The sequence below is a fragment of the Ciconia boyciana genome, chromosome 8, assembly GCF_034638445.1.
Source record: "Ciconia boyciana chromosome 8, ASM3463844v1, whole genome shotgun sequence".
NCBI classification, from domain to species: Eukaryota; Metazoa; Chordata; class Aves; order Ciconiiformes; family Ciconiidae; genus Ciconia; species Ciconia boyciana.
Genome location: NC_132941.1, coordinates 39,790,370 through 39,816,257, shown reverse-complemented (window position 1 = coordinate 39,816,257; position 25,888 = coordinate 39,790,370).

Genomic DNA, 25,888 nt, shown 5'->3' with positions numbered 1-25,888 from the left:
TTCAAGTTACAACATGATGTATTGTCTTCTCTTAAATTCCAGTTTGTGAGTAGCTAATAGAGACTGATCACTATTTGTTTTGCACCAGTTTATTTGTCAATTATGATTTTGATGGGGATTTTTGTTGCTGTTTCTTGTTTTTCTTTTGAATTACTCTGTACAGTCAGTAAAGCCCTAGACATCTGCCACACTAGAAAAGGAATAGTCTTTTACATTGCGATGAAGTGTGAAGGATTATCCTAAATGTAAGAGGCATTTTGTACCTGCTAAGGCCTGCTTCCTTAAGAAGAGGGAACAACAACTTCTAGCTGTAGATTTCTCAGCTGTGGTATCTCTATCCTACCCACCAATACTTCCGCCACTTCTTTCCAGGGCACTTACAAATCTCAGTCGAATCCAGCTGCTTAAACAGACTTTCCCTCTTGCTTGCCTTGACTTTACACATGGGAAACTCCTGCTGCAAGGCTCCTTTGGGACCAGCAGGGTTGCAAAGATAGCCCGATCGCTATTCCTTCAGCGGCTGCTGCAATGGGAAATTCAGAAATTTCTAAGACAAGAACAAGTCCTTAAGTGGTGCAATAGCCCTGTTGACTTTCTGGGTGCAACTGCTATATTATAGGCTTAACTTTTTGTACAGCATTTTATTAGAAGCTCCATTATGGAAGCCATTAGCACCTTTCTACATAACAATATGATGACAGAATTTCTGCCTGTGGTTTCCAGAGGCATGTCCTTCAGGGAGTGCCACAACTAACATAATGTTAGCAGATCTGTGTGTGAGTGTACACGTGTCTATCCATCTGTTTAATAAATGCTACACATCAGTTACTCCAGCTAAGGGAATTATTCTGCCCCATATGGCCATCACTATGACATATTTCAAGACAAAATACTACATATTTGAAGTGTCAAGTCCTTTAAAAAAGACACACTTTGTACTAGTTTTGGATATCCATGGATACAAGCACAGATGCCGTTGGCATCTCTTAGGAAATAATTAAAGCATGAAAATAGTTACTGAAGTTGGTACTTTCACCTTGAAACCAAGAGAAATCATCACCTCTACTTCTTAGGCCGGATCTACCCTGGTGATCTTATGGGAAAGCTTCACATTAAATGGCTATTATGTTTGCTGAAGGCATTATTGGCATTAATCAGATGTATGCCATCAAATCAAAGCATCCCAGGGCATGACACGTAATGCCTAGCATGACAACATTTTAAGGTTAATAAATACTTCAGAGACAATGTAGTTGTATGTGGGTCTTATGTATCTGAATGGATGACCTGAATATCCTCCGAAACAGAGTTCACTGATGGGAAAAAAGGTCAGAACATTCTGTCTCTTGCATCTTTTCTTTGTTGCATCACTCCATGTTTTTCTCTTTTATTTTGGAAATGAGTAAAATATTTCTGGTATCAGGCCAGATCCTCAGCTGGAGTCCATCCACACCATTCCAGATAGTAGTAAAATAGAATTATGGAATGTTACACCAAAAAGAATCTTGTCCTGCACACCAGTAATTTATCCGCTATATTTTTTGCATCAGTAACCATAAGAAATCATTATTGGTTCTTCTTCTACTGCATATTTGTACTGTGGTTAAAGATGAGTTACTGCACAGTTTGGGTTAATGGAGGCATATTCCCCTGAGACAGAAGTACACACTAGCTTTAAGATGGGGAGGGGTACTTTATTATGGTCTATGACTGATTTCAATGCTGCTTTATCATCTGTCAGCATGCACACACAAACTAATAAGCTATTCACTGCTTTTTGCCCCTCAGGGCACCTTTCAATAAGGCAAGTCATTGATTTTTACCATCAGACACACAGACCGTAAGCCATTCCCTGTATCATTCTATCCCCAGTGGTGCATTCTGCAGGGGAAACCAGTCATTTTAGTCACACGTATGCACATTCACACATGCACGCACACTAGCCGGGCAATAACCTAGCTCAGATGCCCAGATATTTACTTTGCCTCCATTAGAAGAACTATTGATATTAACCTCTTCTGCAATCCCGTCAGCATAATTTTTATTAAAAATACTTTGATGTAATGCTGAGGCCTTATACAAAGGGCAGAATATACTTTTTTCCCCTGACAGCATGCTTCTAGTATGTAAATCAGCAAGTGACCATCACTGCCACTCTTTCAAGCATTCCTAGCAGGGAGCCCAAAGACTGGATTGCAGTAATGTATATAATCATAGCCAGTGCCTTTTAGGTTACTTGTATTTCTCCTAGGTCTGAGAGGGTCTCTCTTACGGCATTCTGTGGTGCTGCCTTAAAACTTTTTTCTGTTTTATAGACCAAGAGCACTTAAACTTTATGACCTAGCTCACCCTATTTAAAATATAAAAGGCACAATGTGGATCACTGTAGTTTTAATCGCTGCCACTGTCGTCTACTCTTGCTCTGATAATGTGCTTTAAGTCTATCAATTTAGCTTCCTAAAGCTGACCAGACCAAAAGAACACAGGCGCTTAGCTAGTATCATGCAGAATAATTCAAATTTCAGTGGGAGCATACTGATGTCCTGCAGCTGAGGATCTGACCATCTTGTAGATATTTCCCACTTCATTTATCCCCCTCTTCAGCAAGCTGTCCTTGGGAAAATAGCTGACATATCAGTCAGTGTCTCCTCTCCAGCTACAAAAATGTAAGGAAGAGAGCCAGTGCAGCAGCTCATTTTTCCCTCCCATCCCCTCTTCAGCCATCTGGCCAAAGCAGCAAAGGGAAGGGTTAGTTCAGTTCCTGGTACCCCATGATGCTTGAGACGCTGAAAGCATCCTGGCCTGTCTAGAAAAGTGACCTGTAATGGCCTTAAGCTATTTTAACTTCATCTGAAATCCTAGTGACAATTTCCTCTGGGCCACTCGGGCACAGAACACATGCTATCCCAGAGGCTTCACTTCCAGTGAAGTAAAGCAGTTTTTAACAGCTTTAGTGGTTCATGAAAAAAAGGCCTTAAAGCTATATGATGTGGATTATACTTTTTTATCTGCTCTATGTATGATACTTCACAGTATCTATAGCATATCTAGACTTTAAATAATCAGAAGTATCACAGTTTAAAATATTTTAGGCAGAAAGTTTTCCCAGCAGCAAATAAAGATTCCCTAAAAGAAAGTTTTCCATAAGAAAAAGTAAATTATATTTCTGATTAAAATATTGAAACTAAATATTGCAATGAGGCACTTCGAAACTTCTAATTCGGAGCTTTCTGGAATTTTCCTAAAATATTTCTTAGCAGCCTTTTAGATTATATCTTTGCATTAAAAGGTCCACAACAGAAAATAATTCTGAATGTCAACATTACTGCAGGAAGTAAGCTAGTATTTATTTTTCAGCTATTTCTAAGCACTAATTAACTAGTTTGATGAATTATGTTTCCATAGTATACACAGCCTTGTTTAAAATTCAAAATACACATGTAGCCTGTATTAAAATCTACAATATTCAATTGATAACTATGCTGTCAACCCTTCCACGATAACACTATATGCACTGAAAAAAGCAACTTCATCCAGTCTGTGGATATACCGTGAACTTTGATCCCTATCCTCCCGTAGGGGAAGGGCTGTACGTGTTAAAATGAAAGGTTCAAAATATAAAGATTTTTACGTAATGAAAATTGTTTTCTACAACAGAGGGAAAGGTGCTTTAAAGTCTATCAGGTACATACATCTTTCAAAATGTGTTTGGAAATCTAGGCAGAAAAGTGCTTGTGCAGTTAATTGGTGTGTGCAGCTGATCATAAGCATCTAAGCAGCTAACTGCACATCCTGGTGCCGTGAGGTTATAAAATATGTTTCTGGTTATTGCAATGTAAGTTTACAAAGTAATTTTTATATACAGACCTGACTGTGAATGTCTTCTACAGTGTTGTATTAAATGATCAAATGGTCATCTCTGGCCTCAAGAATTTATGAATTTTGTTGGTTTAGTAAGGAAAATTTCAAGTTCTGCTTATCCAAGGTTGGAGAGAAGGAATACCTGTTTAGAGGAGAACTAGAAAATTGAGATATTTATGATAGTGGTGTTGAGAATAAAAAAAAAATCAGAAGTATCCCAGCTCATAAAACATCAATAGGAACCTGCTTCTCCAAACTTACTGTCAAAGGATCACTATTTCTTCTGACAGTGTCTCTGAGGAAAGCAGCTAAGCCTCTGATTGCTAATTAAACCATTGCAAAAAGCCCTTAAAGGAAGCACCCCCATGCCTGATTAACAACTCAAATCTCAAAGGCTTTCATAATTGAAAGTGGAATAGATTAAATTAAGAAAATATTAGAGAGTTAATGAATGACAAAAAATTTTATTTGGTCTGTTTATAATGGAACAAAAATCAAGAGGTTGTCTCCCCTAGCCGTGGGAGGGCATACATTTAAATACCTGTCAGAACGTACAACGTGTGGTTGCACAGCCTCAGACCCACTGTCCAGCCAGGCAAGTAACCTGTATCCTGCAAGGACCAGTTGTACCTTATTTTCTTCTTATTGTGTCTGGATTTATAAAAGAGCTGTTTAGTTCTATCCCAAGCTGTCCCTTAAGATCCGGCTCAAGGGCTCTCGGAAAAGAAGCATTTGAAATTCATACATTTGGTCCTTCAGTTAGGACGCGTGTCCCAGCTCCCCTTTCCGCCTCTCTCGCATGCGGCAGGGTGAAAAGGCCTCCCCTGGCTCTGATTAAGGTATTCCTCACTTCCACACAGGCATGCCACGCACAGCTCCTGTCTGACAGCAGCTCTACAGAGCTCAGTGCTGAGGGAACGTGAAGATTCATACGTCTCTTCTGAGGAAAACCTTTAGTCAGCTGCTACAATGCAACTGCTGTTCTTTCGGAATATTTCTAGTTGAGGTGATACATGAGTGGCAAGTAAAATAAACATATCTTATTGCACATGTCCTGCTATTAGAAAAGTACAATGCAAAGACCACAGATGTCAGCCTCCTTTCTTCCACAGTCGAGTGGAAACATAGTAGTGGAAAAACAATTTACCCAAATACATAAATATATTGCTGTTCCCAAATAGAGGGTGATCTCTTTCTCCTTCTGCAATATCACATAGTCTAACCATGATCTCCTCTTTTTACCTTGTCTTCCTTTACTGTCAATTTTGCCTCCTATAAGTAGGCATCGTCAGTTAGATCTTGCTAATGGAAAACATTTGTGTGGATTTAGAAAGGCCTTTGCTGCTATGACAGCATGCTTCACAATGAACCTTTGTCAGCACACTGCTATTATTTCCTAAACTCTGTGGGTGTTTGTGTGTGTGTGTGTGTTTGGAGTTGTGGGGGACGTGGAAGCTTTGATGAAATGCCGTGGGTGAAACGCCTGGCTGAGCTGTCAAGCATGTGCCCAAGCAGAGGAATGGTGAGAGCCCCAGACTCGTTCCTTACTTCTCGCAGACTAGGTGAAGCAAGGTTTTAAGATGGCGGATCCTGCCCTTGCTGATAACAGACTGCAACATGCCACTCCCTCCCATTCTGGAGCAAACCAAGTGCCAGAGCGAAGTGAGCCTCCCACTTGGATTTGATCCTCCTGGGGGGCATTTTGCACACAATCCCTTGGTCAGGGTGCTTTGTGAGCAAAAGGTAGCCCCCCCCAGATAAGTTCTTTTGACTGAAATTGCAATCAGTTTCCAAGGTCTACAGAAAAGGCATTTGGATTGAGCTGGAGAAAGATTGCATTTTATTCCTTTTTCTTTCTTCCCTTCCCCTTCAAACAGCAACTGAGTACTCAGTGCAGTGGGTTTAACTTCAGTGAGGATAAAACTGCTGGAGAAAATGGTCTCACCTGAACCGTTTACCATCAGTGAGCTTTTGGATCTCAGAGAAGCCCTTTCCCTGCAGGTAGCCAAAGATGAAGGCAAACTCTTTAAGGATTACTCACTTATCAGGCTTCTGATGTCTGAGCCTGGAAAATGGGATCTATGACCAGTGGAAAGTGGCAGAAGATTTTCATGGAAGTTCCAGAACTGCCTTTGCTGTAGACTGTAATTGCCTTGTAATGAGTATCCTAATATCAACTCCTTTTGCACAGAGCTGTCTTTTCTCTTAAAGGGAAAAGAATTCAGCTCACAGGTAAAATACTTTGAAATGGGAAACAACTTTTTTCTGAAATCTGCTTTGCATTTAAGAAAAGGAATGTTTCAGCATAATTTTAAAGATGCCTCCTCCTCCTAACTACATTAAGGACTAGATTGTGTTCTGCCCTCCACTACGACATCGAGTTTTCACAGACATCAGGTCTCTTGCACTGTCATAGAGATATCTTAGTAGGAAATAATCACTTATTCCTATGGTGTGTTTGAGTTTTCTATTACTATTTGGGAAATTTGCATGTCACCCAACTGCAGAGTCAAAATCCCTATGAGACTTCAGTGGAGGTGCTTTGTAGGTAGCCATTAAGCCTCACAGAAATTCAATGTCAAGCTGTCAGATGTAAGGTAGGATTGCTCTCTTGATTTCAGACAAGAGATGCTGATATACAGCTGATAAGGAGCTGGCCCTGGATCTGGAAAAGGGATGGTTTGTCCTGTCCACCTGCTGGTGCAGAACTGTTTCAGAAAATATACATCTGAATGATATGTCAAATTATTCTTCCGTTTTTCATGTGACAAAACTTCATCTGTTTTTCTGGATGATTATTACACAGTTGAACAAATCTCACCAGTCCTGGTGACACTGATGGGAGCATCACAATATTAGACTGAAATTTCCCCCGTATCAATTCCATCAAATTATTCCTGGTGATATCTCCTTCAGCTGCTCAAAAAATTCTTCACTTGTCTTGCTGAACATCACCTTCCAAGAACCACAGCCTTTCCCTTGTAGTTTGGCCCAGTTAGGCAGGCTTGGCTGCTTCAGAAGCACCCAGCACCTTTGCCTGTGTCCATGTGGTGCTCGGACAGCATGCTGCACCTGCGCACACCAGGTGCAAGTCATGTCCCTGCGGTGTGGCATGGGTACGCCTGTTGTTTCAATAAAATATAGGGTTTGCTCCGTGCAAAATGTACCTGCAGGTAATCTCCGGAAGTAGCCCCACATAAGAGGGACACATTAAACAACAGAAAACAATAAAGGCAAATCAGTTTAAAGGCACTTCCAGCCTTTGCTTCAAACATGTGACTTCACCCAAACACTGTAAGTGTGGGCTGTCTGCTCACAGAAATGGAGTTAAGAGAGGTCAGAAATGCTTGAAAATCAATGAATCCAGGCTTTGCTGGGTAGGTGATAGAAGTGTGTGTGCCTGACTGAAAACTGAAAACAGCTGCTTTGAGCAAACCAACTTTTGTGTTTTGGATTTAACAGCAGCATCAAAAAATATTTCAGCCTGTGAAATGGTACATTCAGGGAAGGTTGCATGTCACATCCAAACTGTGTTTTTCAGAGCAAGGATATACATTTCTGCTAGAAACTTTGTGTCAATGCTGTAGTATACCTCATAACAGTTTGGGTCAATATGACACAAAGTGTAGTGCCTACTCTTACTAAAGGATCCTACGTATAATGTAAAAGAGAGAAGCCCATGCATCAGCAACAGGACTTTGTGATATATTGACTCTGAGGTAGCCAGTATGATCCAACTTATATATAGTTCTCTATAATTGTACTGAAACCCCTCTACAGTCCATGAAGAAGAGCTTTTTCCTGCTCTGGCCAAGAATTTCCAACTAGTTTTCAAGTGTAACATCAAGTAGACAGCCCAGGAGCAAGAAGGGATCCAAAAGCCTTCCCTTAAGTGAGACAGTGGAAAGAAACTTGAAGCATTTTCAAGAAAAGGAAAAAGTCCATCTCCTAACAACTGATTGTTCTGATTGTTTTTACTTTTTTTCCTGGCTTGTAATGTCTCCAGTGACTTTAATTTCATTTTTCAATATGGTGCACTCACTGGGCTCTATTTTTCTTTTTAAAAATGGGGCTGTTCATGAGACAGGTTTTCCCAAAGACTTGCAGCTTACTTAGTAATCAGTCACCCTCAGATGAATATTTTTAATTATGAGTATCTGGCTAAATCATAGGCTTATGGAAAAGACATATTAGATCATCTTGTGCAACTCACTGTCAATGCAAGATTGTTCACTACAGGACATCTTCTAGCGCTTGGTCCTATCCATCCTAAATTAATAAATCATAGTGGATTCCTTCACGTCTCTTAAGGGGTTGTCTTATAGGCTAGTAAATCCTGCTGTTGGGATTTTTTTTCTAATATTCCTGAACCCAATCAATACCTTAAGTAATTTGAAAATGTTGAAATTTTTTTTCCTATTACACTTCTGTGATGCTATAGAAATGCAGTGGTTCTTACTAGGGTAGTAATTTTTATTGGAATATCACAATATTAAGGTATTATTTCTAACCTACCTGTGCTAACTTTTGGGTTGTTAGAACAAATTAATGCAGATTTTGAAAACCATTTAGTAATTCTAGGGCCCTCCATACTGCGGTTCTCTCAGTGCCCTCTCTCAGGCTTGACTTTTTTTTTTTTTCCTTTTTTAAAGTCCAGTATTACAGTTTCCATTTTGAAGGCTTAAAAACTTAATCCTACTGGAAGTTTTGACTGACGTTAGTGAGAACAGACTTCATCCACATAGTGGGCACTTTTGGAAATCGTCCTTATCACTTTCCTGATTGTGCTTTTCTCCATGGTACATGGTGCCACAGTTCTGCAACAGAATAACCCCTCTGGGCAGGGTATTCCTTGTCATTTAGTTCAAGGAATTCTCTGTCTGGTAACCTAACCACTGTACTGGAGTCCTTTTTATCTTAGCCTCTGAGTGATTTACTCTTTTAATTCTCACAAAGGAAAAGCCTTTTTTTTCCCCTCATTCGCTTGTAATTTCATATTTCTTTTGTCTGTCAACAGAGAGAAAGGGAGAGTTCAAAATAGTTTACTGGCTTGCTAGAAATACTGATAATTTTAATCAAAACCAAAGGATCAACAAGTTGTTTGTGAATGATGCAACCCATTTCAGAGTAACTGTTTTAAGTTAGTGACTCTAGCTGCCATTGATTCCAAGTATTCATTTCATGAACATTACATTTTCAGTGTAACTCTACTGGCAGGAAAAAATAAACACGGCTAAAATGAAGTACCCATTTATGAGGGACTTGGGTTCTTGGGAAGGTGAAGACTGACCCAGAAGGAAGGTATGCTCTTTTTCCTATCCTAATGCCTCAGCCTCCTTTTTACATCTTTACTGGATTAGTTTTACTTTCCCTGATGCTTTCTCTGTTTTTTCTCTCCTACTTTTTTATCTCCCTTTTTTTCCTTTTCATCTTTATGGATTGCATAAAAATTGATGCACACATTTTAGCTGATCTCCTGAACTGCGAAGCCCAAATGAGTTTGGAATGACACAAAAAATTTAAACAGTTTCTAATCAAGAGAAGGGAATAAATGATAGGTGCATGTAAATCTGTGTAGCTTCATGAAATGAAATGAGGTTGTTGTGCTTTCTATTTTTAAGAATCTTTATTCTAATTTGAGGCTAGGTAGCAATGTTCACCCTGAATTCATCCTTGAACTAAGTCCTATGGATTTATACTAAGGGCAGATTTCAGCCTGTATGTTTTTAGAGTAGATTGGTTTATCACTTTAGTTGTGAGGAATGCTATGTATTTCCTCCTTTTCCTGTTCATTTTACCTGCTTTAAATTGTAATGAGTCAGTTCACTTGCCATCACAAGGAGTGTTTGACAGAGCAAAATAAAGTTGTGCCAAATTGTTGACGATATAGCACTGTTCCAGATCGTACACTCTTTCTACCAGTGGCCACATCTGGTATACTTTCCCTTGGTGGTTCTGCCGGTAGACTTGACAGCTCTGATTCATTTTCTATTATTATCTTTAGGGCAGGATACATCCTTTCCTGCTCCCTCTTGAAAGCTTCATGCCTCAAAATAATTGCAAGAAGGTTTTAAATTAGAGGTTCCTAAATAGGAGTTGATTTTCCAATAGCTTGAACTTTGATTGATTTTATCTTTGAGCTTATTAGATAGCCAGATCAAGGATTGTTCAGTCCTCATTTTTGACTTAATAGCTATATCACCGCTAGAGTCAGGTCCCAGCTGGAAAAAATCTGACTAGCACCACTGAACACTGTACCAAAGCTTGACAGTTTTCTCCATTATACAAATCTATGGGTACAAGTTTCAGTCTTTCCAATCAACAACAACAAGTGCCTGTGCTCTTTCTTCTGAAACTCAGTAACTGAACTTCTGCAGGTCTCTCACTGGTGAGAGTACAGGAAATATATCCATTGCATTCAGAAAATATAGTTTGGTTTGTTTGGGTTTTTTTAATTGGAGGAATCGAGCTTGTAAAATATAGTCAGGATGGGGTCATTGGTAGGTTGACAAACAAGCATTTGACTTTATGTTCAAATTTCTTCTCTTTTTCTTCCTCTTTGGAGCTTAATGATTACCCCTGCATCTTAACATGCCCGTTTCCTGAAAAGATTTATGCATTAGTTCCATATGGAATTCAGCCCTGAAATTAAAGATTCAATGCATCTTCACAAAATCGAGGAAGTCATTGCAGAGAAAAAACAAATAGATTTTTAAAAATGCAAGTAATTTTTTTATATATTAATATGGGTAAAAGGCACTATTATTAAAAAGGAGCAGCTTTCACATAACTTAAAAGGATATGAATATTGTGTAGGTCTGAACGTCACTTTAGTCTTTCATAGCTGAATAACTGGTATAAATTGTAGTCCATTTCTTTGTGCAGTATCTGTAAGAATGGGGTCTGGTATCATAGGGTTTCCTGGGAATACAATCATGTATGTGTCTGCCATTTGCAGACATTGGTATAAATGTATTGATATAAATGACTACAAAAGGTGCAAGACAATGGGGAATGACATGCTACATGTCACAAACTATTCCAATCTTCTTGTGCTATTTAAGCAATTTCAGTCTGATTGTGTCCCTTGTGACTTGGGGCCACATCTTCCTCCTGGATTAACTCTGCTGACTTAAAAAAAAAAAAAAGCTTCTCTAAAAAGGACGATGGTAAGTGAATGCAGAATTTGATGTGTGGTGTTTGAAGTGTTTCAGTAAAATGTAACATATTAATAGGTTAATAATTTGCATTGACTTACAGTCAGATTACTTTGAAGAAGGTTTTCTGAATTAGGTCTGTCCTAGATTAATTAAAATAATACACAAAACGGTGAATACAATAAGTGCCAACAATATTAAGTAACCTCCTTGCTGCTCCTCTCAAGTGAGAGAAGTATGAAAACAATCTTATCGGCATAGCTTCTTGATGTATTTCTTACAGAATATGGACCAGACAAGACTAACCCCAAATACGGCAAAAGTTCATTTACAGTCTGTGACAGCCTTGTTCTAGAAATCATGAGAAAGTGTTAATTTAACATAAATCTAAGCTTTCAAAATAATTTAAGTATAATCAGGAGTCCATAATGTAGAATTCATTGAGGATCATCTATCATTATGTTAAAGGGAGACTAGGCAGAGATCAGAAGCACTAGTTGTCCCAGTGCCCTCCCTTTCACCCCTAGCATCAAGCTCTATTGCATATTAAGCTTCTTATGAGTCTTCTGTATTTTTCAGCTGTTGGTCCTGTTACAAATCTATCTCTGCTTTGTAATGTCACAACCAACTCCTCTACACAGAAAGCCTGCCAGGCCTTCTCAGTGTTCGTTCTGTGCACTGTGCTTACAGACACAGGGAAGAGCAAGGAAAAGATCTAGTTAATGGCTGTGTGTGAAACACTGAGTGCAAGCACATTAGTTGTGATTATTAGTACTCTCATTGTTTTTATATACAAATAGATTTAGGAAATCCCCTGTAAATCTGAGTGTCTCGGACACCTTGCTCACCAGTTAAAGAATAGTTTTACTGTATAGTTAGCGTATGAAAAGCTTGCTAGCATAAAAGTTTTGTGAATAAAATGAAAAAAGTTAGATCCCCTAAGATGGAATAGACCCTTTAAATAGCTCAGTCATTCCTTCCACTGAAAAATATCTGTGGCATCCCTCAGATAGCTTGTAAGGTAAGAGGGGGGGATTGGAGCAGTGGTCACGAGCAGTCCAGAATCATGTTTCTCTATGTCCAGCCATGGAAAGCTAAACAACATGAATCTTCAGACACCTGCTTTTATAAGAATGTTAAATGCAGATATTTGTAAAGAATTCACTATTAAATAAAGTGCCAGCAGATGGCATTGAAGAATATATGTCATCATTCCTGTTTCTTGTAGAAGTAATAAGGCTTCATGTCACCGTGTACCAAAGGTTGCTTCCTCCATGCATCTCCTGAACATTGTATGTAGACCACTAAAGCAGGCCAATTTACAGCAGCTGGGGACCTGGTCTTAGATGTAAGAAAAGTCTCTAAAATCTCTTTATATGCTAAAGTTTTTCCTTATCAGATACCTCTGGACACAGCCATCAGATGGAAAAATCCTGACTGGATTGCCATCAATAACTGAGCACCATCTCAGTGGCACAGGTCTCCTGTTGTTTCTTAGTGTCTGCCATGGTTGTGTGCTGTTGGTCCCACTGCCAGTGAATTAGTTAATAGCTCTTAAGTCCCTTTTAATGATGCTTACTCCAGATTATGTTTTTACCATTTCTGCTTTATGTTTGCAGGGTGAACATGAAGGAAGAAAAGCAAGGGAAAACAGGGATATATAAGAAAGACAAAAGGTAGACAGAAAAAGAAATGGGGAAACAAAAGGCTGACAGATAAATAGCAGAGCAGAAGATACTGAGATCATGAGGATTTAGTCAGAGATCTCACTTTGATTACAAAAAGTGGCTGAGTTTTAATTTGGATTGGTCTTAGTAAGCCTTAGGAAAGCCTCATCTATGTTGATTCCCTTTTGCAATCAGTTCTGCTCCAGGGATGATGGGTGGAAGAGACTATACAAGGAAATGGAAAATACAGAAAATAGTGTGGTAACTCATTTAGATGGTTGTAGAGTTGGAAAACATAGATGCTTCAACAAAATAGCATTGAAGATATTTCCTTTTGATTTGTCTTTCTAGACTTACATCTTTCCCATTTCCTAAATGTACCTTTTTTCTGTCTTGATTCATTCAGTCTCCATTTTTCCACTTTTCTTCATGGTTTGCATATCTCTCTCTTTTTCTTTGAAGGTAAATAGATAGGATCTGCATTTTCTGTTAGGTATGTTTCTCCAGATTAAAAGGTTTGTACAGCTCCGCTTTGAAATCAATACTAAAAGCTTCAAATATTCATCTCTCAGTAAGTGGAGAAGGTCTTAATAGAGCTCTGCAGATGAATCAAAGACTCCTGGTTGTGTTTACTGGCTGTAGTAAAATGAAAATATCTGCTGGTTACTTTCCATTTTTAATGGTGATGGGTGATTTCTTCCTCCTCATCTCTTGAATCTGAATGGTTTTCAAATGCCAAATCAAACACGCATCCAGTGAATATGCAAAAATGTATATGTAGCAGAAGAAGCCACTTGCAGATTGCTTTACTTAAAGTGCTTTGAGAGGTGGTGTTGCCCAATGGGGAAACAGGCTACAGACTAATTAAGAAATGGCATGTTTCTTCTTCCTTGACTTAAAATTCTCCATAGATTTTTTTCATTATTAAGCACTTCGTAAGATCCCAAGTCTGCTGAACTTTGAGAACTTGCAAAAGGCTTTCTTATGGAAGCTTTAATTAGAATATTTTCCATTCCAGCTAATGACAAGAGGAGTGTACGACCTATGATTGGTCTTCGTAATTATCTACCTAACTAAAAGATACAAAATTAAAGTTGTGGGGTTATTTTAAATAAGGAGGGAGATTCTACTAATTTTTTTTCTTGTTTCATTTGGAGTATTTTATAAGAAAGTGAAGGAAATCTCAGTAGTTATACAGCACAGCAACATTCAGCAAGCAAAGGTGTGAAGTGTTGGATTTATTGCGACTTTTCATACTCACAGAAAACCAAGCTGGCATCTTTAATGCAGACACAGATGTCAGACATCTTGTGAAGAGAACCAACATGCTGTAGTATGATTTACTTGGCAACACAGTGCAGCAAAAAAAGGGAAAATTGTTTGGCTGTAGGATAGACAGTTGATTTGAATGTACCTCCTAGCTAAACAGTTGCACTGAACTGATTATGTTATCACAAGTTCATCTTTCTCCCAGAGAGCACAATGTCCCCCATTCCATTTCACACTGACTCCTTGTTTTCAGCGTTGTCACCCAGTGACCTTTCTGTCCAATCTTGTAGTGCCAACAGGGGAGAAATTTTAAAATGTATTTTCAGTGATTAAGGAAAAGGTTAATTAGAACACACACAATATGGTTTTTGACCACATATGGAGGGGTGGGGAGACTTAAAGAAAAAAAGGACCACGAAAGCTTAAATAACATTTATAAAGCTACATTTTATAAATGGAAATATTACGGAATATATATTAGTTTACTCACTTATAAGTCCCTCAATAAGGAGAGGAACAGAGCATCATCATCTATCATGATCATCTTCTTTTATTCATTTTAATAAAATGTTTTCTATACAGACACTTGGGTCTGCAGCTTCATTTCTCACCCCTCGGACCCAAACCCCACTTCTGCACATGGACAGCAATTCTGTCAAATCTCAGAGCTCCTGTTTCAGTTTTGTGTTTGCCTGGTCTTGTGTTCCTCTGGTGCTACATTCACATCTCAGGGCATTTGCCAGACAGTTTGTAGCATCTCTCTCTTCAAGGGTTCTTGTGTTAGATGCAGCTCGGCATCCTAACACCAGACAAGTGGGATGGAGACCACTGGAATGATGGGCCACAGCATTGAACTGCAGCTGAAGGCAGGACTCTGCACTTGTGCCAAAAGCTTCCTCTCAAGTCAGCAACAAATATGACCCATCAACCCTGACTCTAGAGCGGTCAAATGACTTCACATGTTGAAACTTCAGAAATGGAGACCTGAGAAGAGCCATGCTGAGCCAAGATACTGGACAGGACTAGATTGGATTTTCAGTTGTCACCTGCAGCACCATTAGTGCCCACAGAAGTTCATAAGAACAGAGCAAGCAAATACTGTCCACATACTCTCCCAGCCTTCACCAATTTCCAGTTCAGTCTTTCTGAGATGAAATATATTGCTTTCCTGTTCAATAGCTCTTCATGGATTTTTCTTCTATGAGTTTATAATTTGTTGAACAAATGTAAATTTTAGCACCTATAGTGCCCTGTTGTTAGGGCTTCCACAACTTAACTATGTTGCATGACAAAGTAGTATCTTTACTTTCTTCTAAATCTTCTACCTGATAGTTTAATTTGATGCGCTGTAGTTCTTGTGTTGGAAAAAACAATGAATATTGATTCTCTATTTACTGTCTCCATTTCACTCATGTTTTAAATATCTCTATCATACACCCACTCAGCTGTCTCTCTTCCAGGTTAAAGAGCTGTAGTCATTACTTGTATGAAAACCATTCCATCCCTTAAATCATCTTTCTGTCTTTTTCAGTTCTACTCTGTGTCTGGTTTTGAGATGAGGACATGAGAATTTGAAAGGTTAGAAAGACTGACCTGTTTTACATCCACAGTCATATTACATCGAAACTAAAACAACCGTAATACAAAATCAGGCATGAAGGTTGCAGTAGGCCTGAGTAATCTAGTGTTATGACTTCTGGGATAAACCCACAGACCATTACATCTTGGACTTGTTAATTTTTTTATGTTATGTTGTGTTATTTATGTAATTTTATGCTGTTTAAACTAAGCCTTTTTCTACCCCTCTAATAGCTCATATGTCATTTTAATTGCTCTATAACCTATTTTTTGATTTTCACGTATATTTTGCGCTCCATTTTACCCTACAAGCACAGCTCCAGAGTGCCTCCAGCAGAGAGCTTTGTCTCCTTTCTTCCTATCAGAAGTAGTAATCATTCCATCAGCCCATAAAGGCCCCACCACCCCCAGAGCATCTCACTGTTTTTTCCTACCCTTACTCTCTTCTCTACAAGGAAACCTGTACAATTCAATTGGCTGAATTAGGCAGTTGCGACTGACAGATCTCCTGTTAAGAAATACTGTGAGATAATTCTGATCTCACAGAAGATGGACTAGAAGCAACCTGTCTTCCGTATATTCTAAAAAGAGTTAAAAATATAAAGCAAAGGTTTTTTCCAAAGTATTTAGGGAATCTGGGAGCAGAAAACCCACTAAGACATCAAAGAGGTTTGTCCTTAACTGCCTTAGATGCTTCTGAAACTCCCATCCTCAAAGCTTGTCCTAGCTGCCTGCCCTCTGAGGCAGGATTATAAGTACACTCCAGCAGTGGGAGCGTGTTCTGTTTAGTGATCTGGCAGGAGAGAACCGCATTTGAACTGTATGTGAACAGACTCCCTTAAATCACTGCCTGCATTGAAAGATTGGCTCAAGCCCCCTCTTCCTCCTCCCTGTTCCTTCCCAAACTGGCCACAGCACAAGGGAAAACCGATGCTGGGTACTTTGAGGAAGGACAGAGCTAAGGAAGGTTTTCACCAGCTGCTTCACATGCATAAAAGCAACTGGAATTATGTCACATTATGTAGTTAAGCATTGTGACTGTACCTTCCCCACAAAAGGATCAGACCTGGTGAGACACAGTCTACAATCTAAGAGGATTTTTTCCAGATGGGAAATTGAGACACAGTGTGATTTAAGTGGTTCACCCAAGGACAGAAAAAAGGAACAATGGCTCGAGCATTAGCTTGAGCCTCGCTGGTTTAATTCAGTGCCTTGACAGATGCTTCTGAAAGTCCCTGTGTGCTTTAAATAGAAAATTATATTTTTTCACAGTAGTATGAGGTAATTAGATAAAAAGTTTCAAAGTCCTCTAGACTGTTGTGCTAGTGTTCTGGGCACACAGCTAAGAGGAGGACAAGAGAAGTCAGACCGGGAAGTCCGTGACTCGTGGATGATTACCTTAGCTACTTAGTTATCCCTCTTCCCTTCCCTCACTGTAATTACTGTTTGTGACCGATCACATATGATGTAATTACTGTTTTATTGACACGGAGGCTTAAGCTCAGGCACTTTCTGAGGGTGAACTTGAATGTTTGAAAAAGAATTTCTGTTATCTTCCCCTTTTTGATAGGAAAATGAGAGTGTTGGGAACGAAAACACAGCTCCCATGCAGTGGGACTTACATTGCCTCAAAAAGGCTGTCTTTATAAACTGATAAAAAGACTTCAATAAGGAGAACCATACAAAGGATCTAATAGTTCTCGGCTATTTGGAGGAAAAGAAAGGGGTGGAGGCAAAGGAAAAATAATAATAATGCAACCTTCCATTTTCTAACATGGACAGTTGGCAACACTGTGTTTTTCCAATTAAGATGATAACATCTGGACTACTGTAATCCTTAAGGTTGTAAACTGTGTCACGTTGCCATCTCCAGAGTGGATTCATCAGTCAGCTGGCAATAATTTATCTGATTAAAAAGAAAGGCACTGCCTATAATTTTACTGTAGGGTGGCTATTTTTTTTTTCATCTCACATGCACTGTGGGAAATAATTTATCTACAGCACTGGACTGGAAGAAAAAAACCTGCAAAAATATTAAGGAAATCTCTACCTTTATCCTCCCTTCCCTGATCAAAAATACCTAATATAAAAAAGTTAAGGTGAGGGTTTAACAATTTTAAGCTGAATTTTGTCACCCGCTAGATTAGATTATTTATTATATGCTGGAGTTTATTCCTACAGTGCTGCTCAGGCTAGGTGCAGAGTGGAGAGAGAAGCACGCAGCTTTCGGAGGGAAGAGCAGTGTGGCAGATGGGGCTGTGTGACAGCTGCCACCGAGACAGGTAGGGCAGGGGACAGCAGAGGGGAAAGGGAAACAGCAGCACCGAGGGGCTGGGAAATCCTCAGCATGAGCGAGAAGGGATTAGGAAGGTGCAACTTAAAAGAAACAAAGAGGAACCGAAATGAATTTCACTGAGTTGATTGCCTCAGTCCTTTCTCTGGCATCCAGCTCAACCTTTGGATTAGCAGCCTCCAAGTAATGCTGCTATCCGGCAAAAAGCATAATAGTGGCTGCAAAACAAGAACTGTGCTCTTAAAGGAGATCGTTTGGTAGTGGCTGTTTTCACCCTGCCTGTTTGAAACACATGCAGAATTCCTTATTTGAAAAATTGGAAGGAATCTATCAATATTTTTGACACCTCTGTGAGATTACGAAGTTTCTTTTCATTTCTTCTGTCATTTGTGTCAGGAGTTCAGAGCTAGGGTTCTAGTTTGGACAACTTGCCTGCTGAGTCAGATTTTCTGAGGTAGTCTGAACTACTTAAATCCAAAGAAAGACTGTCTCTAGAAAGCAAGCTAGGGCTCTCATAGAGCTAAAACCCCTTCCCTCACACAAGCTCCTTGCTTGAGCCTTGTTTAAGTATTCACACCTGTGCTGAAATGGGAATTCCTGACACCTGCTCTGAGCAGGTGCAAGGGGTAATAAAAACAGTGAAAAGGAAAGACAAGTTTTCCATAACTTTCCTCAGGATTCAGATAAGCTGGGGCTCCTGAAATAATGAGGGAGGAAGGATAGTTAAACTCTTTCTAAACCTTTGGGGTTTTTTTTTATAAGGTTGGATAAAATTCCAAAAAGCTTTCATATTTTCTCCTGAGCAGCTGGCTTGCATTGCTTTCAGATTCTTCTTTGGTCTCCTTAGTAAGCCCTGGTACTTTTTCTTGGTTTGTGTAGTTCCCTCCTCACATGGCTGGAAACAGGAGTAATTGCACACAACGCTGCTGTAATTTACCATGTTCCAAGAGGCACGAGCCATGGACGTAGGTAGAATATCAACAAATATCAGATCATAAGCAAGAACTTTGAATGGAAGCTGAGATTTAATGTTTTGGAGGAGAATAAAAGCTTTGATAGGAGGAAATATTATGATTTTCATGAGACACTATAAGTGTCAGTTGGTGTATTGGCTAGAACTGCTCTGGCAATTTCTGTCTGGTCTGTTCCTACATATCAAAGAAATGACAATTTGAACCTAGCATTTTTTTTTCATATCAGATGCAGTACTGATGGCAAACTAGTTGCATGTTATCCTTTACCAATTTTTAGAAAGACACTTCATATATGCCTGTAAAGCAAGAGTGACGTGAACACACAAAATACTTTTTTATCCTCACAAACACTGTTCAGACCAATGGAGTTGTGAGTGTGTGGCCTCTCTATAGCAGTAGTGAGAGGGAGAGCTGGGATTTGCTGGGCAGGTGAGGATCTGGGAAGAGAGTTTTGTATCTTTAATTGTGAAAAGCACAACTGTATCTGAACTTTGGCTTGGTTTGCAGAGGTGCACGGAGATCCTGTAACCTCATGTGAGCCCAAAATGCAGAATAAAACGTCCTCCTAGCAAGACAATTTTCTTGAAGCTTCCCAGGGAGTGGCAAAATTCACTTAAACCCAAAGATTTTGAAAAATGCAGTAAACTGTTAACTTCATCCTCAAAAGCAGCCTGAGAAAGTTAGATAAGACCATGATTCAACATCCTGTAATGCAATGGACAAATCTAATGAAAGGGCATAGCTAGCCTTCTCTCCAGTAAGGCAATACTAGATTTGGTGAATTAACCTTAGCCTTTATAACAATGTTTTTCCAATGGCAGAGGCTAATATTCTCCTCATCATGTTACACAGGCACAGTAGACTTGCCATGAACTTTGCAGGAGATGTGGGTGACACTGCTGCTTCACTAAAATGTAGGTGAAGCTCGACTTTCAGTTTGTGATTCCCACCTAGAAGAGCCACCACGCAGAGACCTGTGCATCACCCAGAAGCTTTTGTGTTTGTGTTTTGGATGAGTGAACTGCAAGTGGCTCTAAGCCCCTGGTTCCATCATGGCTCTTCAAAAAAAATGTGAATTGACAGCATCAAACTGACTTACATTAATCTCTGTTACGCATTGGTACTCCAGCTTCATTGCTAATCTGAGTATGTTTGCTATCCGCATTAGTTTATTATTAAAAGATGAGCCAAGGCTGGGGCAAACCCCTATTAATCTCTCCTCCCCTAGCTCCCTGCCACTGATAGCAACCCATTTGCCTTTTTTAGGTGATTTTTAGCTAACAACCTGCTGAGTTTTGTTTTGGTGTAGCTGGGAATGTATAAATAGATGGGGATTACATGAAAATGCTGCTAATGAATTAGTATATGTAACACTCAAAAAAGCTTAGGCAGACAGTTTGTAAAGGAAAAAAAACAGGTTGGTTAAGAGCAAGGAGCAATCTGTATTTACGAAATCATAATGCGCAGACTTATTGGCAGGAGTGTTTACCTTGCCAGTAGTAAAGCTGCAGTTTCCCAGGCAAGCTTATCTAGCAACCCAGGTGTGGGGCACGGTCCTGCTGTGGGAAGCGTCTTCTGGGCACAAATAGCAGTAAGTTATAGTTCCCTGAAGGGCTGTGTTGCTCTGTAGAGCTAAGCCAGTGTGTTACACATGCATGGTCTTGCAAGTGACCTCCTTGATCTCAGAGAAGAGAAACTAATTCCTGAATAGGGAAAAATACAGAGCCTAGTCACCCCACTACTGTGCAATAGGGAAATGGAGGAGAGGAGCTTCTGGTAATGTTTCATTGAGGTGGGAGACCTCCAAGTGTGTTTTCTAGCTGGAATAAATGGCCCCAGCTACAATAATGTAGGTGTTGGATGGAGAGTCTGCTATTTCTGAGCATGGAGTAGAGGTGGAAGCTATAGAAAGCTGATGGCTAGCCTCTACTTTGGAAGGCAGACCTACAAAATGCAGGGGCAAATTAGATGGAAGGATAATGTCTTACATTGAGCCATGATTCTTGTTATTAATCAGTGATTAAGTAACAGTTTAGCCATATAAATTCCTACCACTTTCAAAGCACAAAAGAGCTGTGCTCATTTACTGCAGCCAAGAGTTTGATATAATAATTCTGGGAAGCTTCCTGTTTCTTTCATGTACGTAAGAGTTCTGTATCATGTAAAGAGAGTGTGGTGTGAATGTTAACTGGCCCAATTTCTACTTGTAATTAATTGACTTAGCTTTTTTTCTCTGCTTGCAATTCTACACACAAAAGGATGTTTCAAATCACAGCCAATTGTTGAGAATGCCTTCCAAGGAATCTTTCATTTAAAAAAAAAATCCTAAATATGTCTATTTTCATTTATTTCCACGTTATATAATTGTAAAGTTTTTAAGCAAGCAATGTTGTATTTTTCTATTGAGCCTTGAAATCACAAGCTTTCTGTTTATTGCAGAAACGTCAGAGATCCTACATCATTTGTTTTATAAGAATCTAACCCCATATACTTGACTAAAATTTCTACTTGGGATACTTCTGTCCAACTACTCCACCCCAAAGGCATCTACATAGGGATAGTTCATAAAAAAGAAAGAACACTTGGGGATGAAAGGTACTTTTATAGAGCACATAAAGCATTATGACTAGGGCTTCAAATGTTGCTTGTCTGGGGCTTTGATACAATACTGAGAAATACCATTTTCCTGGAATGACAGTGTCATGAAGCTGTTTGAGTAGTAATTTGGTTGGAGCAATACCTGTGATTTCTGGCATGTGCTGGAAATTTTAATTCAGGCTCACATCTGTTGAGAATAAACACTTAAAATCACTAGGCTGGTAAAAATATATAAGCTACTTTTTATGACCTTGAGTTGAGTGAAGTTGTAGTATCAGTGGGAGCATATTTTGAGTTGCAATAAAAAAAGGTCTCTTTAAAGAAAGTCTCCGTTTGTACAGAGAGGAAATTTGCTGGGGTTTCTTTTTTAAATGCTGATTGATTGAACAAGAAGGGTCTTCATCAAAGAGGAAAACTTGAAGAGAAAAGAAAAATAAAAGGGAGGGGAAAAAAGAAGTGAGGTTTAAAGGCTAGATACTGGATCCAGGAGGAAAGAGAAGGACAGTAGGAGGATACAAAAGTGATGCAAATTGGGGGGGGGGGTGATACAAAAAAGAGCATGTGAAAAATGGAGAATAAGATTAAGAAAAAGAGCAGAGCAAGCAAGAGAAAAAGCATAAGAAGCAGTGCTGAAATTAGGCCAGTGCTGAGCTGTGGCAGTTCACCAAAGAACCCCGATAGCTCTTGTAATGATGGTCACACTAATTGAAATTTGTCCCTCTCCAATTCCAATGGTTAAATTCCAGTACTGATGGGGAAAACACACAGAAGTACAGAATGAGAAAGAGCTCTCCAGTATGACTAGGAAAACACTTATAGTCTTCTCATTGTATATTTGATATTTAAATAATGTTTCCAAGCTGTAAGTTTTTTCTTTGTTTCCAGCACATGGTGAATTATCACTGAATTATCACCGACACTGAACATAAATGGAATTCAATCAAGTTCCAACTTTAAACAGCAGGCCTGAGAAGACTTCTTAAATATAAGTCATTTGGGTATGAATACACATTATTAAAAAATTCTTTCTGCGTTCAAAAAATAAATGTTATGATTTGGGAGGAAATAAACTGAATTCATTGTATGTAACTAAATAGCTGAATGTACATTTTAAATATAAAGCTTAATGCAGGCTGAACCACAAGATCATGACTGATATTTCTTTGAGAAGTAACTTCTGAGAAAGTCTCCTGTAATTAACATTAACAATAATATAAAAGAGGAAGATATTTATGACGCAAGGTCTGCAGCTAACAATTTATACCAGCAGAAGATCTGATCCTTCTTGTCTATTTTATCCATCATTAAATCATTGCAGGAAATAAATGAGACAAAGGATCCTTGACTTTTTCCAAAGCGGAGTCTCCTTTTGTGTAAATTAAGTTAATACACTTTTAACAGCAAAATACAGTTTTAAATATTAGGCTAGAAGAAATTGTTTAAATAACCATTTTTCACAATGAATACCTGATATTACAGAAAAGTAATTACACAGAGTAAAAGACATGCCCAGTATTTTTCATTTAAGGTGGAAAAGACCTGTCAATACACCTAAAATTTATGGGGCATAATTCTTGCTTTTTACTCGTACCAATTTAAAGGAGAGGCAACTCTGCTGAGGTAATGCTGATATAAAATACACTGAAGATCTGCCCAAGTGATGAGAGGCCTGATTCAGCCAAGTGTATAAACACATGCTTAAATTCATTCCCACTCATAGCATATGCTTACATGTTCTGTTGCTTCACTATCACACACAGTTTACGTCAGCTATACATAGTCCAAAAAACTATAATGTAAGTAATTTCAGAATGTATGCAGAGCTGTAGACCATGTAAGTAAATGTGCTCCCATCAGCTTCTGGGCCCTGCAAGTGGCGTGCAAGTGTCGCTTGCCTCTAGACTCTGCCCCAGAGAGCTCCTCAGAGCTGTTGAGAAGCCCTCCCCAGCACCAAGAAGGGCTTTCTGTGGCTGAATAAGAAAGTGTTTTGATCTTGAATGCTTTTGGAATGTCTTTTTATATTTAGTAAAAGCCAGCTACTCTGCTAATGCATTTAGATAATATAGTGATTGGCACCTTAGAAATACTTAAGACAGACAGATAAAGGGATTCCAAGTACATCCTTTGTGAATTTTTAATACAGAGATTTTGCATTGTCCAGTGATGAAAACAAATCATCTGTGGAAAGACAAAACTGTTTTTCCATTAGTATCACTCACTGAGGATGTTTGTATATGTTCTGTGTCTGATTGCATCTTAAACTTAATCACTTTGCCATTTGTAGCAACAAGATATGTCATTTGACAAGCACTTTTATTTTTATCTTCCTCTCCTTTTTTTGCAAGCTCCAAAGCCCATCTATTGGAAATCATCATGCTGTATTTTTCACACAATCATAAAAATCCCTGCCTGAGGACACTGGCTAAAATTTAGTGTCCTTTAGGCTAGTCTAATAGGGAGAGGGAATTGATGATCAGGTGAAGTTCTCGGATGCAAAATTGTTTGTTTACAAACAATACACAAGTTCTGGATTTATTTTAAATTCCAGAGAAATAAAAGAAATTGGGAACTAACTTTCTTGCTTCAAATAATTGGGTTTTTCAACTAGTGCTGAAGCAAAAAACTCTGTATCACAGCTCTTTTTGAGATCCAATACCAACGATCACTCTGGGGTTGACCTTGCTTTCATTTTCTGTTTGCTGCACTGAAATGCCTTCTCTCCACAGCTCTTCCCAAAATTACCTATAACCAAACTAGCCTATGCGGATAACTTTAATCAGTGGATAGCTTCCTGTTTGTCCTTGCTTTGGGACAGTGATTTAAGTTGTAATAACTTTGGTAAAAGAGAGTGGTCAAAGCTATTAGCTTCAACGAGGTGTGGTCTGGCCTGTGACACCACGTCGCTAACGTTTCCTGATGAAACAAAGCAACTCTCAACATCTCATGGTCACTCCATAAAGTAAGAATAATTTACCAAAAGGTAACAAATTCAAACTTTGTCTTCTCCCACTATCATAAATTACCTGGTCAGTTCTTGGGTACAGAGCACAGAGCAGTACTCTTACGTGTCACTTAGTGGTTTCAACACATCCAAATTACAGTTAAAATTATTTCTATATGTGTTTTCTATATGTTTTTCTATTATTTAATTGGTTAAGTTATCCTTTACTACACATCCCTGAACTCCCTTTTAAATTCCAGACTTTAATCAGCTTTAAACTAGAATCTGTGTTGCACAAATGTTAGTGATGAAAAAGGATTCAGGTGTTTTCCACAATAGCTGATATTTTATTACTTCTTAAAATGACACTACTATAGTTTTTAAAGGAAAAGTTGCTAAATAAATGATTACTAACATCTCTCATTCAGTTTCCCAAATGTATTTATGAACTTTTAAAGTCTGTAGCCAATGTATTTTTTTAATGCAAGTTATCCTAATACTAATGACGATGAGGAATTTTACAAATGTTCAGTGTGTGGTGACAAATAGTGTATTTTATAAATTAATTTCAAGTTAATGCTAAATTATTATGGAATTACATATTACATACACTTTACTACCAAAAGAGTTCATCATGATTAATGTTATTACAGTGAACACCAAAGGAATTAATAATGATTTGCACTTATTATAGAGTGGTACCAATGTAGAGAAAAGAAGGTTAGCCTAATTAAATTCCAGAAACCACTTTAGGGCTCTGCTGCATTGTGGAGGCTGGTTTTTATGTTAATTAATTCTGTATGAAAGGTTGCTGAAGTGTTTTAATATTGTTCAAAGAGGCACCAGGAAGTATTTCAGAATTTTTTGTCCAGGATATCTTGACCAAGCAAGATGGGGTCCTTTCCACGATGAGCTCCTGCATGCTGTGTAAATCATAGTAAATAATAATAAACTGAAGATTCTAGTCTTTTATTGAGGGATGGAGCTGAAGTTGGATGAGGATATTGCTGTGTTCTGAGAGGACGCAACTAAATGGGGATCAAACCTCAGGCTTAGAAATCCAGTTCAATTTCTTGCAGTAAGCAGAGTACCTGGACAATACATTATGGACTTAACTCCTCTTTTGAATTACTTACTGCCCTCATGCCAAGACTTCCACACAAATGAATGCTAGACCAGGACTAAGCTTTGGCTTAGATTTTAGTTTTCAGACCTCTGATTTCATGATGATTTGGTGTTGTAGTTCAAGGGTTGAAAGAGTATGTTTTTGCATGTTATTTGTTTTTTGGTTCTTTTTAATCTGTGATAAAGTAGAGAGGTAAAAGACATTTATTGGTAGCATTTTGGTGACCTGCCTAATTCATTTGCGGCTTCCCTTAACTGTTGTTGAGTAATACAAATATTTCAGGCTCGGATTCACACCAACAAAAATAGCTATGAAAAAACAAACACAAAAATTTGCTTTGCCTCTGCTTCTACTGAAATTCTTGGAAATGTTTTTACTTTTACCCTTCTAATAGACCTGTTTGGAAATCCTATTCAAGCTGGAT